This window comes from Spermophilus citellus (genome assembly GCF_964194105.1).
Source record: "Spermophilus citellus genome assembly, chromosome: 9".
Classification (NCBI taxonomy): Eukaryota; Metazoa; Chordata; class Mammalia; order Rodentia; family Sciuridae; genus Spermophilus; species Spermophilus citellus.
Genome location: NC_138191.1, coordinates 22,026,322 through 22,042,811, shown reverse-complemented (window position 1 = coordinate 22,042,811; position 16,490 = coordinate 22,026,322). Strand labels below are relative to the sequence as shown.

The following is a 16,490-nucleotide window of genomic DNA, read 5'->3' as shown; positions in this document are numbered from 1 at the left end:
CATTCTGAAGCACAAGAACTAGACTTTTTTATTTTTTTGGTGTTGGGGATTGAACCCAGGGCCCTTTACCACTGAGCTACATCCCTAATCCCCGGCCCTTTTTATTTTTTATTTGGAGACAGGCTTTCACTAAATTGCTTAGGGACTTGTTAATTTGCTGACGCTGGCCTTGAACTTGCAATTGCCCTGCCTCAATCTCCTGAGTGGCTGGGATTACAGGTGTGCACCACCATACCCCTTAAGAACCAGAAATTTTAAGACAGAAATTGGGGTTTGGGGATATAGCTCACTGGTAGACTGGTAGAGCTCTTGCCTAGCATGTGTGAAGCCCTAGGTTCAATTCACAGCATTACAAGGGAAGAACTGTAGTCACATTCACCTTGTAACTTTACCCTGTATCCTATACTGAAAAAAGCAGAAGATAAGCCTGCGTGGGTGATGCACAAGGAGTAGGTGCCATGTGAACAGAGGCACACTTATCATGGTTATACTGACTTTCCGGACCTTCTCCTTCCCAGTCCCACCTGCAGAACCACCCTGCCAACCCAAATATGTGGGTCACTACCCAAACAACTGCAGTCTTCACTTCAGGATTGGGTAAAGATTACCCACTAAAGTCATTCTCTTTACAACCCTATGATATTCCCTGGGAAAGAGGAAATACTTGAATATTTGAGAAGAGTAGATAAAGTCAAGCATACTGGCATCATTCACGTGTCTATTTGAAAGTTATAAAAAAAATTTTAATCTCTTCAGTCCAAACTTAACCTATTTGAAACTGACCACTGAGATTTGGCCTCCTGTTTAAAGGTTTGGATGTAAGTAAACAATCTAGAAAAAAAAAAAAAAAACATTTAAAACCTTGTTTTTGATCAGACTGTTCAAAGAAGGTCTTAAGTGGGTGAAAGTTCACTAGGCTGAAACAATAGAAATATCGAGGTAGAATAAGGCCTTCACTCTTAAAACAAGATCTTAATTTGCCTTTGTTAGCTTCCTTCACGTAACAACTGGGATACACAATTTGGCTTCCCTCTCAGAATATTTTTCAAGCTCATCTTGTGTATGCTACCATGTTATTGGGGATCAAACCCGGGGCCTTGCACATTCTAGACAAACACTCTACCACTGAACTACATCCCCAGTCCTTCTATTATTTTTTTTTTGAGATAAAATATTATATTTTATTTATTTAAAACATAAATAAAGGGCTGGGGGTATAGAGTGGTAGAGCACTGGCCTACCATGTTCCAGGTCCTGAGACAGAGAGTTTCTCTAAACTGCCCAGGCTGGCCTCAAACTTGCCTCAAACTGAGATTCTCCTGCCTCAGCCTCCCGTGTAACTGGGATCATAGGCGTGTGCCACCATGCTTAGCCTCCTCGAGATTACTATCAAAAACAAAAACAACAGAAGAAAAAAAAATATATTACTATCAAAACCACCCAGAGGGGCTGGGGATATGGCTCAGTGGTAGAGCTCTTAACTAACATGTGCAAGGCCCTGGATTCAATCCCCAGGACCAGAGCTAAAAAAGACAATCTGATTCATGCCCTGATTCAAACTTTACTTTTCAATCTTAACTCTGATAGAAAAATGAAATTAATCCTTCCCTAAATGAGCCTGTAAGCATGGAGAGGCCAATATTAAACACAATATCAAGAGTGGTAATTATATGCCTATGAGTTTACATTATGAGAATTAGCCAGGGCAGTCATTTGTCCTAACTTATCTGGGAAGGTCCAGATTTCACATATTTCATCTCACAATTTCTGTACTCTTCAGTTCATCATGAAGTTTAGGAAATTTTCAGTTTGGAAAATAGGATTATTTACTTATTTATTTATTTTTGCTTTATTTGCAATTGAACCCAAAGACGTTCTACCCTTGAACCACGTCCCCAGCCCTTTTCATTTTATTTTGAGATGGGGTCCTGCTAAATTGCCCTGGCCTCAAACTCATGATACTCCTGCCTTAGTCTCTCGTGTCATTTGGGATTACAGGTGTGAACCACTGCACATAACATAAAATAGGATTATTTTAGCTATGGCCTTATAAACTCTATTAACAGTAATGATGTGCAAAGCTATTTTAGACTGAGAGAAGACTTTTAAAGAACAAAGAGTCACCAGGCTTGGTGGCTCACACCTGTAATCCCAGCTACTCTTGAGGCCAAGGCAGGAGAATCATTAATTCAAAGCCAGCCTGGGCAATTTAGCAAGTCCTATCTCAAAATAAAACATAAATAAAGGGCTGGGGGTATAGAGTGGTAGAGCACTGGCCTACCATGTTCCAGGTCCTGGGTTCAGTCCCTAGTATAGGAAAAAAGAAAGAAAGGAGGAAGGAAGGAAAGAAGAAAAAAGGACAAATAGTCAACCCTCACCTCCTTATGACATTTTACCAACATATTATCAAGGGCATATTCCTTATATGATTTTAACCGCGCACCAAAAGAATAGGGCTTAACATGATTGCTGCTGGAATTTGCCTGACCCTGTTCTTATTCTGTGTAGAAAGAAGAAAATAGAGGGGGATATTGGTTTCCCCTTCTCAATTATCCTTCTACTAGTTGGAAATTGTATTTTCTTCCTAGGTGTCCATCACATGCTCTTCATCAGCTCCATAAAGGGTCCCCATTCAATTAATTGCAAGCCACTGTTCCAAACACCTGGGCTCTGCCCTCCCATAGGATATTGTTCCCTGTGATGGCTGTAGCAGAAGAGTGAATATGAACGAGGGCACATTTTTTAGGTTTTTGTTGTTGTTTGATTTGTAGTTGTGGCTTAACCACTGAGCAACATCCCCAGTCCTTTTTTATATTGTATTTAGAGACAGGGTCTCAGTAAGTTGCTTAAGGCCTCACTAAATTGCTAAGGCTGGCATTGAACTCACAATCCTACTGCTTCGGCCTCCCAGACCACAAGGATGACAGGCGTGCACCACTGCACCTGGCTATATTTTTCACTTTCATCCGCTTATTCTCCACATCTTCCCCACAAAAGGTAGTGTAGACTTGGTGAACGATTGTAGTAACTTAACAAACTCACAATGTCGGGAGGGGAGGAAATTAAACTGAACACAAATCTGCTACAGTTGCATAACTTATAGTACATTTGCTAGGTAGACAGGAGCGGTATTTAAGCTGACTTCCTACAAGTCCTATCAAGACTTCCACTTAATTTCATTAATTAGAAACTAAAACACGTGGCTACATAGACTCACTGCTTCCAGACAGAAGTCCATATTCCATGCTTGAACTTCTCATGTTACCATGGTTTCAGCCTAGTGAACTTTCACCCACAAAAAACTCTGTAAAGGCTGGGAGTGGTGGCACACATCTATAATCCCAGTGGCTAGGGAGCCTGAGGCAGGAGAATCATAAGTTCAAGGCCAGCCTCAGCAACTTAGTGAGGCCCTAAGCAACTCAATGAGACCCTAAGCAACTCAATGAGACCCCCATCTCTAAATAAAGTACAAAAAAGAGCTAGAGATCTGGCTCAGTGGTTAAGTACACCTGGGATCAATTCCCAATAAACAAACAACAAAAAAAGAAGGCCAGCAAAATGGGTCTCCTGGCACCCCACCACTATAAGAGTAGAACAGAATAAAATTAGTGATACTCATTGATCAAGTTTATCTTTTATTGTACATCCAAATTTTAGTGTATTAATGGTAGTCCTGCTAAATGACCCTTCTGTTCATCCCAGGAAAGCTGACAAGTCATTACATCCTTCCCCATAGGTTACCTTGTGGACAACCCAATTCAATCTTTCTAATCTGCCCTCGGGTCTAACAGCCCCTGCCATTTCCTAACCTCTGCTGTGTGATTACCCACCTACCTCCAGAAAGCGCCAGTCATTGCCCTCAGAGTTTGTCCTTTCCTAAGGACTCTATCTTCCTTTGTCTAGTGGCTCATTCTTCACCTCTAAGTTAATAAAAAAAAAAAAAAAAAAACCTTAAATGCATCAGGCAGCTCGTGGCCTTTGGCCCTCGTTCCACAGAAGAATTCAGGTGGGTACCTGGGCTCTCCAAATGTGACCCCCATTTAAGTCTCCTTACCCTGTGAGATGTGATATTGGCCATACTGGGGATTCAACCCCCGGACCTCACATATACTGTGCAAGTGCTCTATCCATTCCACCTCCTTATTTTATTTATTTATTTATTTATTTTTGGTACTAGGAATTGAAGCCAGGGGTGCTTAACCACTGAGTCACATCCCCACCCACCCTCACCCCCATTTTTTTTGAGACAGATTCTCGCTAAGTTGCTTAGGGCCTCATTAATTAAATTACTGGGGCTCGGCTCAAACTTGCAATCCTCCTGCTTCAGGCTCCCAAGTCCCTGGGATTACAGGCATGGACCACCACGCCCAACCCATTTGCTTCTTTTTAATATTGTCCAGCCAATAACTGTTGGAACACTGACACAGATGCACATACATGCACACAACTTTCACGGGCAAATGTTAACTCACAGAGATAATATAAAATCTAAACTAAAGCTCTCTAACTGCATGTGAAGGGAATTCAGTCCACAGACTTGATCAGTGTTTTGTTGTCACTGTTTTTAAATGATTTTTAGTGTCTTTAGAAGGTTCATACAATTCCCATTTTACCCCAGTCTCAGCTCCTCCCTGTTGCATTATATCCAGCTGCTTCACCCACTTATGCTTCTATCCTGTCTTCTGAAAGCATTTGGGTTTGAGATCCCTGAACCTAAAACCCTCAAGAGGGTAGATATACATTTTCCTAATTGCCCTTTAACATATGGATATTTTTCCTTTTGCTTTTGGGTTTTCTTTCTTCTCTCTCCTCTCTCTCTCTCTCTCTCTCTCTCTCTCTCTCTCTCTGTACTGGGGATTGAATACAGGGCATCACACATGCTAGGCTTGTGCCACTGCACCACATCCTCAGCCCTTTTCTATTTTATTTTGAGACAGGTTTTCTCTAAGTTGCCAAGGCTAGCCTTGAACTTTTGATCCTCCTGAGTACCTGGGATTACAGGATGCACCATTGCACCGGGCTTAATCTCCTTTTAAACTGTGCCTCTTGGATCTTCAATCACAGGCTACTCCCTTAGCTACACCCAAACCACATTAAATTGTTAAATGTTTATTTAGGGATGTAGGTCTGTTCTTAGAAAGATGTCTTTTTCATCAGCCTTTGAACAACTGGAGATGGAGGGGAGTTTTGATTCTTTGGATTATATATTAATAGTAATCATTTGCCAAGGTATTCCTTAGTATTAATATTCCCTACTATTGTTTGGCAATAATTACTTTAGGATTTCATTTAATAATTTTAATTTCTTCCTATTATGTCACAAAATATTTTCATTTGTTCAACAAATATTTTTTACTATCTACTATGTGTTGGGCATATGTTCTAGATATTGGAGAGAGAGTAATGAACAAAACAAAGCTCCCTTCTTCATGAAGCTTACTTATATTCTAGAAAAGAAAAAAATTTCCGTAGACATAATAGATATAATATCTATAATGCTGAAGACTTAATATGCTCTGTCCTTACTTCAGAATTATCTGTCTTACATGTATTCTTGTGTATATATATATCTTTCGGGTAATCAGAAGATTTTTATCTCAAGTAATTGCATATTGCTAAGTATCTGCCTAATAAAAAAATGTTCAAATATAACTAGTCTGCAAGCAGTGAGCTCAACAGGTAGGGGAAGATATAATGACTCCAAGGTTATCAATTCTTGGCCTTCTTCTTTTTCTTTCTTTCTTTATATTTGTACTGGCACTAAACCCAGGGGTGCTTTACCACTCAGCTACATCCCCAGTCTTTTTTATTTTTTATTTTGAGACAGGGTCTCACTAAACTGCCCAGGTTGGCCTTGAACTTGCAATCCACTTGTCTCAGCCTCCTGAATCACTGGGATTATAGGGGTGCACCACCACAGCTGGCAAGTATTGGCTTTATTCTGTGTACAAATAGATTAATATCCTTTGTCTCATTGCCAAAGAGTATGTTGCTAACCCTGGCCAGTTCTCCCTCAAATGCACACAGTTGGAAACAAGAGAAATCAGGGAATGATATATTAGGTATGAATTAGCACCACTGAGAATAATGTAACATTGTTGATGTTGCTTAAAAAGAGGCTTTCTGGACAATAGTGTTATTGTGGTCAAATGTGGCTCAGGACAGTCTTTAAACTGAAAGTTCTCCAGGCTGCCTTCTTTCTCTATTAATCAGGAGGATCATAAAGGAGTTCTTTTATTTGGATCAAATCCTCAGGATCATGAAGGAATTCTTTTCCTTGGATCAAATCCTTGGGATCATAAAGAAGTTCTTTTCCTTGGATTGAATCCTTGGACTAGGTTTGCAATCTTTTTTGTGCTTTTTGTGATGGTATAGTCCTCTATCTTCAAAAGTGTTTCCAAATTCAACTATTAATGCAGACAAGCTAAGAGGGCAACAAACATGATGGAAGTGATTTGAGAATTTGAGCTGACACACTCTGGCATTCAGACATGCCTGGAGGACCTGTCTGCCAAGATCTCGTGTACAAGAAGGATTACGAAGAGCTTATCTGAAGGGGAGTGAAGACTTACGAGACCAAGTTGGAAGAGGAAAGAGATTGTGGGTACAGACCAAATTCATGTTTGAATCTTAGGGAATGGGAACTAAAAGGGCATGTCAAACCCAAAAGAGTAGTTTCTATACAATCCTCTGAGACATTAGGACTTTTCAGATGGGCCATGTTACGGTGTGGAGAAAAGTTGGGTGAAGGGTGCTTTTGCAAGCTAAAATGTGTATTGAAGACATCGTAGCCCAAAGCAGCCAACATCATGGCCCCAAAGGAAACAGGGCAGCACTGCACCTAAATGAGCACCAGAAGAATATCACAGACATCATCGACACCGGGTGCTTTGGACCTAACGCCAGTATGTGTGCACAGGTTGGCCTCAAAATGACTGGGGACTGCACTAAAGTGAGTCAGAGAAAAAATGAGGTACTTGTAGGGGTCAGAGGGTTGTTGGGAGTAAGAGTTAAGAGTGTAGTTCTACAGAGAGCTGACTGTCAGGGAAGGGAGTTGCAAATAGGAAATTGAGGAGTCTAAAATGAACTCTACAGAGCTGGATCTGTATATTGGGCTGGGGATATAGCTCAGCTGGTAGATTGCTTGCCTCACATGCACAAGGCCCTGGGATTGATCCCCAGCACCACAAAAACAACAACAACAAAAACCTATGAATATCACTGTGAGTTCTTTTTTGGGGGAGATGCTTCTTTGCTTTTTATTGGTGCATTATAAGTATATAGTTTCTTTAAGTGTGTGTACATGTGCACATGTGTGTTTGTGATTATGAAATAGCCTGTACTCAGAGGGCCTACATAAAATAATAGCCTAGTCCTTTTTTTTTTTTTTTTTTTTTAGAAAGGGTCTCACTAAGTTGCTGAGGCTGGCCTCAAACTTGAGATTCTCTTGCCTCGGCCTCCTTAGCTATAGGCATGTGCCACTTTGTCCAGCCCAGACCGATCTTGAAATTCCCAAACTCATGTAATACTCCTCCTTTAGCCTCCCTCATAGCTGGGACTACAGTCACATACCATTGTGCCCAATAACAGCTTATACAAATTGGCACACCTAAAACCCTTGTTTTTTTTGGGGGGGGATATTGGGATTGAACCCAAGGGTGGTGCCTAATCACTGAGCTACATACCCAGTTTTTAAGTTTGAGATAGGGTTTCCTAAAGTTGCTCAAAGCCTTGTTAAGTTGTTGAGGTAGAATTTTTTTGTTTTGTTTTGTTTTGTTTATGCAATATTATTGAAGAAAAATAAATCAATAACTAGCAGAGGTATTAGTTGATCACTCATCCATTGACAACTTGCTTCATTTATTCAGTGCTATATTAAACAGTATATTGGAAGATAGATTAACTAATAGCTCCTAGCCTCCTAACAATTTAAATGAAAATTATAAAATGTTTTGAGACCCTATTTTGGAACACAGAGGGTATTTGACTTCCAATTTCCATTCTTTGTAGAATAAGAACAGGTCATTCCTTTATTGACATGCATAAAATACATCACATTTTCTGTTCTGCTGATGCTATAAATTCAATACCAGTTCTCTTGCCACATCATTATGAGCATAAAGCATATCATGTAACCTCAAGTCTCTAACAGTGGAAGGTTTAAACAAAATGAATGCTGCTAGAATAATGCTGCTTTCTTTTAAGTGACAACTAAGCATCCATCTCCCACCCCCTCAGATGATGTCTTCCACATGTTAGAGCAGTGAGGAATAGTTTAGTCTCATAACCAAGTTAGAGTGAAGACATTGGCCACATAACACACATGCTCCATTTTTTTTTTTTTTAATTCTGAATCTTGGGCAACTTTTCTCTTGTAACTATTTTATAGTTTCTTTTTTTTAAAAAAAAAAAAAAAGAGAGTGAGAGAGGAGAGAGAGAGAGAGAATTTTTAATATTTATTTATTTTTTTTTTTAGTTCTCGGCGGACACAACATCTTTGTTGGTATGTGGTGCTAAGGATCGAACCCGGGCCGCACGCATGCCAGGCGAGCGCGCTACCGCTTGAGCCACATCCCCAGCCCCTATTTTATAGTTTCTAAAAAGCAGTTTTTGTCCAAAGCTGGCAGAACTCAAGTCTTCTCAGATAACCATGAGAATGAATGGAGGGAGATAAACAAAAAATAAAAAAGATGAAGTCTGGTAGCGAGCAACTGTATAAGAAAATTAAAAAAAAAAAAAGAACAGTAAATTTAAAATTTATTCCAGCTATAATGCAGGTTATTCTGACTTTAAAATAGCATCATATGGCATAATTCTGAGTTCATTCCTGAGATATTCTGTTGTACTTATCTCTTGTCTCTTTTATAGATAGGTACAATCTCTGGCACTAAAGGGTCATCTGGGTTTGGATCACATAGCAGTGAACAAGTGGATAAAAGAACTTTAGAAATAGTTAAAGTAGGAGACCATTCTAATTTTAGAATATTGAGATAAATGCTGCCATTACCGTCAATATTTGGATGATAAATTCTTTTTGTAAATGCAACCTTAGGTGGTTTGAAGGTGTTGCTGTAGGAAAATGAATTGTCAAAAAGAATACGCCGCTGGGGGCATGGTGGCGCACACCTATTATCCCAGCATCTCGAGAGGAGGGTCGAGAGTTCAAAGAGAGCCTCAGCAAAAGCCAGCACTTAAGTAACTGAGGCCCTGTTTCTAAATAAAATACAAAATAGGCTGAAGATGTGGCATAGTGGTTGAATGCACCTGATTTCAGTCCAGTGAGAACGCACACACACACACACACACACACACACACACACACATCCCGCGCCAAAAAAAAAAAAGAACATACCATGTTGATATGGGCTATTATTAGGTACCATAATAACAGTGGCTTGCCAATGAAACATATCATCCCCACTGGACCTGCAGAACATTGTGCTGGAGGGCCAAATCACCAGATTCCTTATTGATCTGTTTCAGCACCATAGTCTGTGCTTTTCATCTGGCTCCTTAGTATCTTGGTGTGGGCTAAAAGGTTCTGCCCAAACTCTTGATTTTCAGGGAGGTAGGGAAGGATTGTCTCTTTTTCTCACACCGGCTGTAGCAGACACAGGTGCGGAGGGGCTGGGGCCCCTCTCAAGTTGTGGCCTCTGCCTCCTCCCCTGCACCTAGCTGGTGTCTCCCTAGACCCTACCGGGCTCAGGCACACAACACATTGAGTATGGCTTTGAACTTGTGATCTTCCTGTCTCAGCCTAGAACCCAGATCTTTTTATTAAATATTGTCCATTAGAGGAACAAGAGTTTCTAAGAGAAAAGTTTGAGTTCAGGTTTGGTGCTAGGAATGTACAAGACAAGCCTGTTGTCTCATAAAATTAGGAGGCTCAAAGAATTTTGAGAACATATGGAATAGTTTGAAGAGACTTCCACTGTCCACATTAGAGACAATTTGAGCATCAGAATAAATACTGTCAACAATAGATTGTATGCGAGGAGTGGTGTCATACACCTGTAAGCCCAGCTACTCAGGAGGCTGAGGCAGGAGGATCCCAAGTTTGAGGCCAGCCTGGACAACTTAGTGAGACCTGTCTCAGAATAAAAAATAAAAAGGGTTAGGGATGTAACTCAGGGATAGAGTGCCCCTGGGTTTAATCCCCAGACCATACACCACACACACACACACACACACACACACACACACACACACACATGCGATTACAATTCATTGAATAAAATAGGACTATGAATTCATACTGGTGTTAATAAATGTTCAAGCAAATGAAGAAGATAAAGTTTTTATTAACAGTAGAATGCCACCAAAAATATAGAAAAAAATGGAATTATAAAATCACATTTGGGCTGGGTGTGATGGCATACCTGTATCCCAGTGACTCAGAAGGCTGAGGTAGGAGGATCAAAAGTGTGAAGTTAGCCAGGTGCAATGGAACACATCTGTAATCCCAGGAGTTTGGGAGGCTGAGTCAGGAGGATCACAAGTTCAAAGCCAGCTTCAGCAACTTAGAGAGACCCTGTCTCAAAATAAAACCAAAAGGGTTGGGGATGTGGCTCAGTGGTTAAGTGCTCCTGAGTTCAATTCCAGGTACCAAAAGAAGAAAAGTTTGAGGCCAGCAAAGCTCTGTTTCAAAATTTTAAAAGAAGAGAAAAAAAATTAGTATTTGACAATTACTATAGTAAAATTGATTCAGTTAAGAAACATCATTGGATATTAAATTAATGGATAAAATTTTGATGAGAAACAGAATGTTTACAGTCTCATAGTATCTCATAACAAGATATTTGTTAACTGTAAAAAGAAAATTAGGGCTGGGGTTGTGGCTCAGCGGTAGAGCGCTTGCCTGGCACGTGCAAGGCCCTGGGTTCGATCCTCAGCACCACGTAAAAATAAATAAATAAAATAAAGATATTGTGCCCAACTAAAAAATAAATATTGAGGGGGAAAAAAAGAAAATCAGTAGTTTTGAAGTGGAGAAACCTGGCAGGCATCACTTTAACAAAGTCATCAGAATTAACTTTAACAGTAATGGAACAAATCAACTCCAGATATTATGTACAGATCACATCGCTTCTGTGGTATTCCTGCTAAGAATGCATAACCTGAATCTAATCATGAAGAAGCATCAGACAACTCAAGTTGGAGAACATTCTACAAAATCATTGGTCTGTAACTCTTCAAATATTTCAAGGTCATGAAAGACAAAATGCAGAAAATCTATTTTTAGATTATGGACTAAAGATGCTTGACAACTTAATGCAATGTATGGTCTGGAATTTCTTTTACCATAGTTGACATTACTGGGACACCTGAGCAAAATTTGAATGAGGTCTGTAGATTAGAAAATGCTATTGAAGCAGAAATCATTGATTTCTCTTTCTTTCTCTTTGTGGTGTTGAGGGTTGAACTTCGGCCTTGCACATATGAATCAATATCAATTTCTTATTTTCATAATTGTACTGTGGACATGAAAGAGAATGCCAATGCTTTTAGGAAATATACACTTGACTATTTAGAAGAAAGGAGCATCTTGTCTACAACTAATTTGCAAACAGAAAAAAACTAAGAAAAAATTATGCCCACATGTATACATACAGAGAGTGATCGAGCAAGTTCGTACAAAGTATTTGCCTAGGTTGCTAGGAGAAAGGATTGAAATTAACAAGCAAGTGATTCATGATTAACATCAGTAATTTTGAGAATATGCCCCCAAAGACCTTCTTAATGGTCTTTGCCAATTATGATGTAAGATAAAACAGAAAATCTTGAAAACCAGGAACTCACTCTCTAAATTTACGATACTATAGCATACTCTTCTAACGCAGAATCAATTCAATTCATTCCAACTTCAATTCCAAACTCCTCTAGCAAAAAATACGTGGTTTTGTTTTTTTACTTTCATCTTTATATTAGAAGATTGTAGTAACAAATTCCACACAATTCTCCTTCTAGAACAATAGATGAATCCCATTCGTGATAAACAGGTGGAATCCAAATAAATTCCGAACACTTGTATAATATAGAGATAAAACATTTTGGACCTGAAGCTCAAAGCTAATTAAGAACCAGCAGGGGCCACGGATTGAACCACCTCCAACCTCTCTTTCCTCTATTATTCCTATATCACTGGCTGCAGGAAGCAGCCATATTGAAATACAAATTTTACTTGTTTCTTTGAAAAAAAGAAAAACAAATAGATGGTTTATTCTCAGAATGTACAGGAACTTATAGTCTAAACGTCCATAAATACATATTCTAGAAACTCTTATCACCTCAAAACCCTACTACAGCTTCTCTTTAATCTTTTTAAACATCCTGTTACAAAAATTGCAGCTGCATCTATGGCAGGAAGAATAATAAGATAATAATTGGTCAAACATCAAAAGCATTTGGGTGTGTCTTCCACAGACTTTTAGTCTTCTCTCCCACCAACACCATGTTCTTAGATTTTTCTCCCCAACCACACACATGTATTTTTTGTTTGTTTCTTTCTTCTTTTTCCTTTCTCCTGAGTAATTACTATGAATTTTTGCCAGGTCAATCATTTTTGTCAGGAAGAAACCCAAAATAATATATAAAAAAAAAGCAGATAAACAGTACCTGAAGATGTAAACTGTTCACAGGCCCACGCCTCCCTTTGATTTCTTCCTCCATACCTAATGGGATTCATTGGTGGAATTGCACGTCCTCAGTTTTGTAGGAGGGAGATCCTCTAACTGACGTATGCTAGGAATTTCCTATTAACTTCATGGGATGAATTTAGAATTACCTTCGCCACCCAGTGTTTACTAAGAAAGAAACACACATATTATCTTATGTGGGCTGTGAATCTAATACATATACATATACATCCAGCAAGTAGTTCTCCCTGCCCACCTACTGGGGATTGAGCCCAGGGGCAACTAACCACTGAGCCACATCTCCAGCCCTTTTTAATGTTTTATTTAGAATCAGGGTCTTGGTGAGTTGCTTAGAGCCTCAGAACAGATCACATTGAATTAATGCACAAACATTCAAAGGTTCACAGTGGTTACTTCTGGCAGGTAAGATGGTGGTCCTGTTTTTATTGCCTTGAATAAGGTAAGTTCTAATTTTCACAATAAATACTAACTTTAATAACAATGACAACATGAATTATTTATTAGTTTCTGCTAGATGTTGTTTCCTAGCATGTAGTTCCTATCCTTGAGGATATTCCCATTACACAGATAAGGAAACTGGGGCCCAAGGCCACAGAACTAAATAGGTGATGAAAGAAACTAGAACCCAGGTTTGACTGATTCTTAACCTTTCTTCCTATAATGAGGAAAATAATTTATTTCTTTTATCAACAAGAATTGATGGGGGATTATTGTGGTGTGCAGAAATTCATACAATATGCTAACTTTGGTTGAACAGCACAAGTTACATTGAGATTATTATGTCCTTTATTTGGATACAGTATGAAGACTGCATGTGACATTTTACCTGTGATGTGAGATCATTGGCTCATATAGAACTTACCAAAAAATCCTGTGGTTCTTATTTTATTTTTCCTTTTTCTCTTGACTCTACCTCTTCCCTATTCCTCTCAGTAATCAATTTAACAAATTAATTGTTAACCATTTTTTTCTCAATGTTGGCATAACTACATATAGACAAATAGAAATATACTCATATTCAAAACAGATTTTTTTTTGTCATTTAAAAAGTGACTGCTTTTTGCTGGGTACAGTGATATGCACCTGTAATGCCAGCGATTTGGGAAGCTGAGACAGGAGAATTGAAAGTTCAAGGTCAACTTCAGCAATTTAGCAAGATCCTCAGCAACTTAGCAAGACTCTGTCTCAAAAATAAAAAGATCTGATACAAAATACGTGTATGAAGATGTGAATTTGGTGTCAATATACCTTATATATAATCAGAGATATGATAAATCATGGTATAATGGTGTGTTAAGAATTGTAATGCAAAAATAAATAAATAAAAGGATTAAAAAATATTTTCTGGGAGATGTACAAGGGTTTATTTTTGTTTTAAATGGATCTTTTTTTGTAGTGGTAAAATATACATAATACTTTATTACTGCAAGAATATACTGTGTATTTCAAAAAGCTAGAAGAAAGGATTTTGAAAGTTTCTCCCACAAAGAAATGACAGATGTTTGAGGCCATAAATATGTTTAAACTGATTCAAACATTGTGCAATGTATACGAGTATCAAAACATAACATGGTATATTACTAAGAATGTACAACTTTGTTTTTATGCAATAGGCTAAAATAAATAATATTTTATCAAAAAAAAAAATAGACTGGAGATGTGGCTCAGTGGCTTAGTGCCCGTGAATTCAATCCCTGGTACCCCGCCAAAAAGAGTTGTTGAAGTATGACATCAAAAGTACGCAGGAGTATTTGAAGTGTCAACACTGAAATATCTGGTGCAGTCTCTTTCTACAGGGCTCTGAGACACTAGTTCTTGGTTAAAAATGAGAATTCTGGATAGAATCTGATTGCAGAAATTCAGGAAAACTTTGACTAAAATAGAAACTATATATAAATTATAGTTATTTAAAATGGTTATGGCTGATTTTTCAAGAGTGAAAGAGGTGATGAAAGTTTATAAAAAGAATAATATACCTGCAAGGAAATTTGGTAATTTCCGTGGCATGCAAAATAAAGTACAGGCACAACATTTTTTTTATTTTAACCGTGGGTTGAACCCATGGGTGTTTAACCCACATGCCCAGCCCTTTTAATGTTTTTTTTTAAATTTTTAATTTGTTCTTTGAATACATACATGACAGTAAAGTATATTTTGATAGATTACACATATACGGAGTATAACTTATTCTAATTAGGATCCCATTCTTGTGGTTATAAATGATATGGAGTTATACCAAAAAAAATTTAAAAAATTAAAAAATAAAAAGGTCTGGGGATGTAGCTCAGTGGTAAAGTACCCTGGGTTCAATCCCCAGTACCAAAGTACCAAAAAAAAAAAAAAAAAAAAGAAAGAAAGAAAGAAAGTGGCTACTTTTAAAAATATTTTAGAGCAAATTTAATTCAAAACAAAGACAAGTCATACTTTGTAATATTCTCTACAGGTGACAAAAAAATTCTCTAGATTAAAATGATAAACTGCTGTCCTAACCTGGAAAGCCATCTTCCATTAAAACTTGACATTGGGACTGAGTAATCGATTTATCTTTTTTGTATTTGGAATTCATAAAAGGTATCTAAAAACTAACAACCTTCCTTTAAGATTCTCTCTTTCTTTTTTTTCTTTTCTTTTCTTTTCTTTTTTTTTTTTTTTTTTTTTTTTTTGAGATAGGGTCCCACTGTGTTACCCAACCTGGTCTTAAACTCAAAATTGTGTCTCAGCCTCCCAAAGATCTAGGGTTATAGGTGTGTACATTGCACCCTACTAGATTTCCAATAGTATATGTGCTATTGATGAATTTCTTTAGTTTCTCGAAAAAGTGACCACTTTTTATTTGGGGGGGTACCAGTGATTGAAGCTAGGGGTGCTTAACCACTGGACCATATTCCTAACCCTTTTCTTATTTTTTATTCTGAGACAGGATCTTAGACAGCTAAGTTGCTTAGAGCCTGGCTGAATTGCTGAGGCTGGCTTTGAATTTGATCCTCCTGCCTCATTCTCCCGAGCCACTAGGATTACAAGCTTGTACCATCATACCCAGCTAATATTCTTGTATATATGTCCTATGGTATTTTAACTCAATAGTTTAATTAAGCTAGTAGTTTTAGCTCAATAGAATAGATACCCAGGACTAAGATTACTAAGATTACTGGGTAAAGTACATTACATTTTTAAAATAATAGCTGTTGTCAGATGGCTTTTTGAAAAGCCTATAACACTTTATCTTTCAGTAACCAGCACATAAAAATGCCCTTTACCCAACATCCCTGTAGCAAGAGTACTATAGCCTATTCACCAGCCATTCTTTTTAAAAAATATTTCTTTTAGTTATAGATGGACACAATATTTTTATTTTTATTTATTTATTTATTTATTTATTTATTGTGGTGCCAAGGATCGAACCCAGTGGCTCACACATGTGAGGCAAGTGCTCAACCACTGAGCTACAACTCCAGCCCCTCAGCAGCCATTCTTATACAAACCCTGTGAAACAAGAGATCAAAGGAAACTATTTAATAAATATAATACAGATTATCTACCAAAATCAATAGCCATGAACCCTGTCGAAATATTAAAATTCTTTCATTCATATTTGGGAAATATACATGAGCAAAAGCTTTAAATGGAAAATAAAATACATTTCCCAAATTTAAAATCCATGTGTGAGATTACATATAAAATGTACACAAATCAATCAGAGGATGTGGGGGAAAAAGGCACACTCATACATTGCTGGTAGGACTGCAAATTGGTGCAACCACTCTGGAAAACAGTATGGAGATTCCTCAGAAAACTTGGAATGGAAACACCATTTGACCCAGCTATCCCACTTCT

The 16,490-nt window shown here is 38.0% G+C and overlaps 1 protein-coding gene and 1 pseudogene across 2 annotated transcripts in view; one reads left to right on the top strand and one right to left on the bottom strand.

Annotated features, from left to right (window-relative positions):
- The window catches only part of LRIG2 (leucine rich repeats and immunoglobulin like domains 2), a 157,653-nt gene that overhangs the window by 38,585 nt on the left and 102,578 nt on the right, over positions 1-16,490 (top strand). The window lies entirely within an intron of this gene.
- Positions 8,801-9,489, bottom strand: LOC308656756 (ubiquitin-conjugating enzyme E2 D3-like; annotated as a pseudogene). Its single transcript has 2 exons — positions 9,349-9,489; positions 8,801-9,104 (listed from the first exon to the last, which is right to left on the bottom strand). The product of its transcript is annotated as a ubiquitin-conjugating enzyme E2 D3-like (transcript).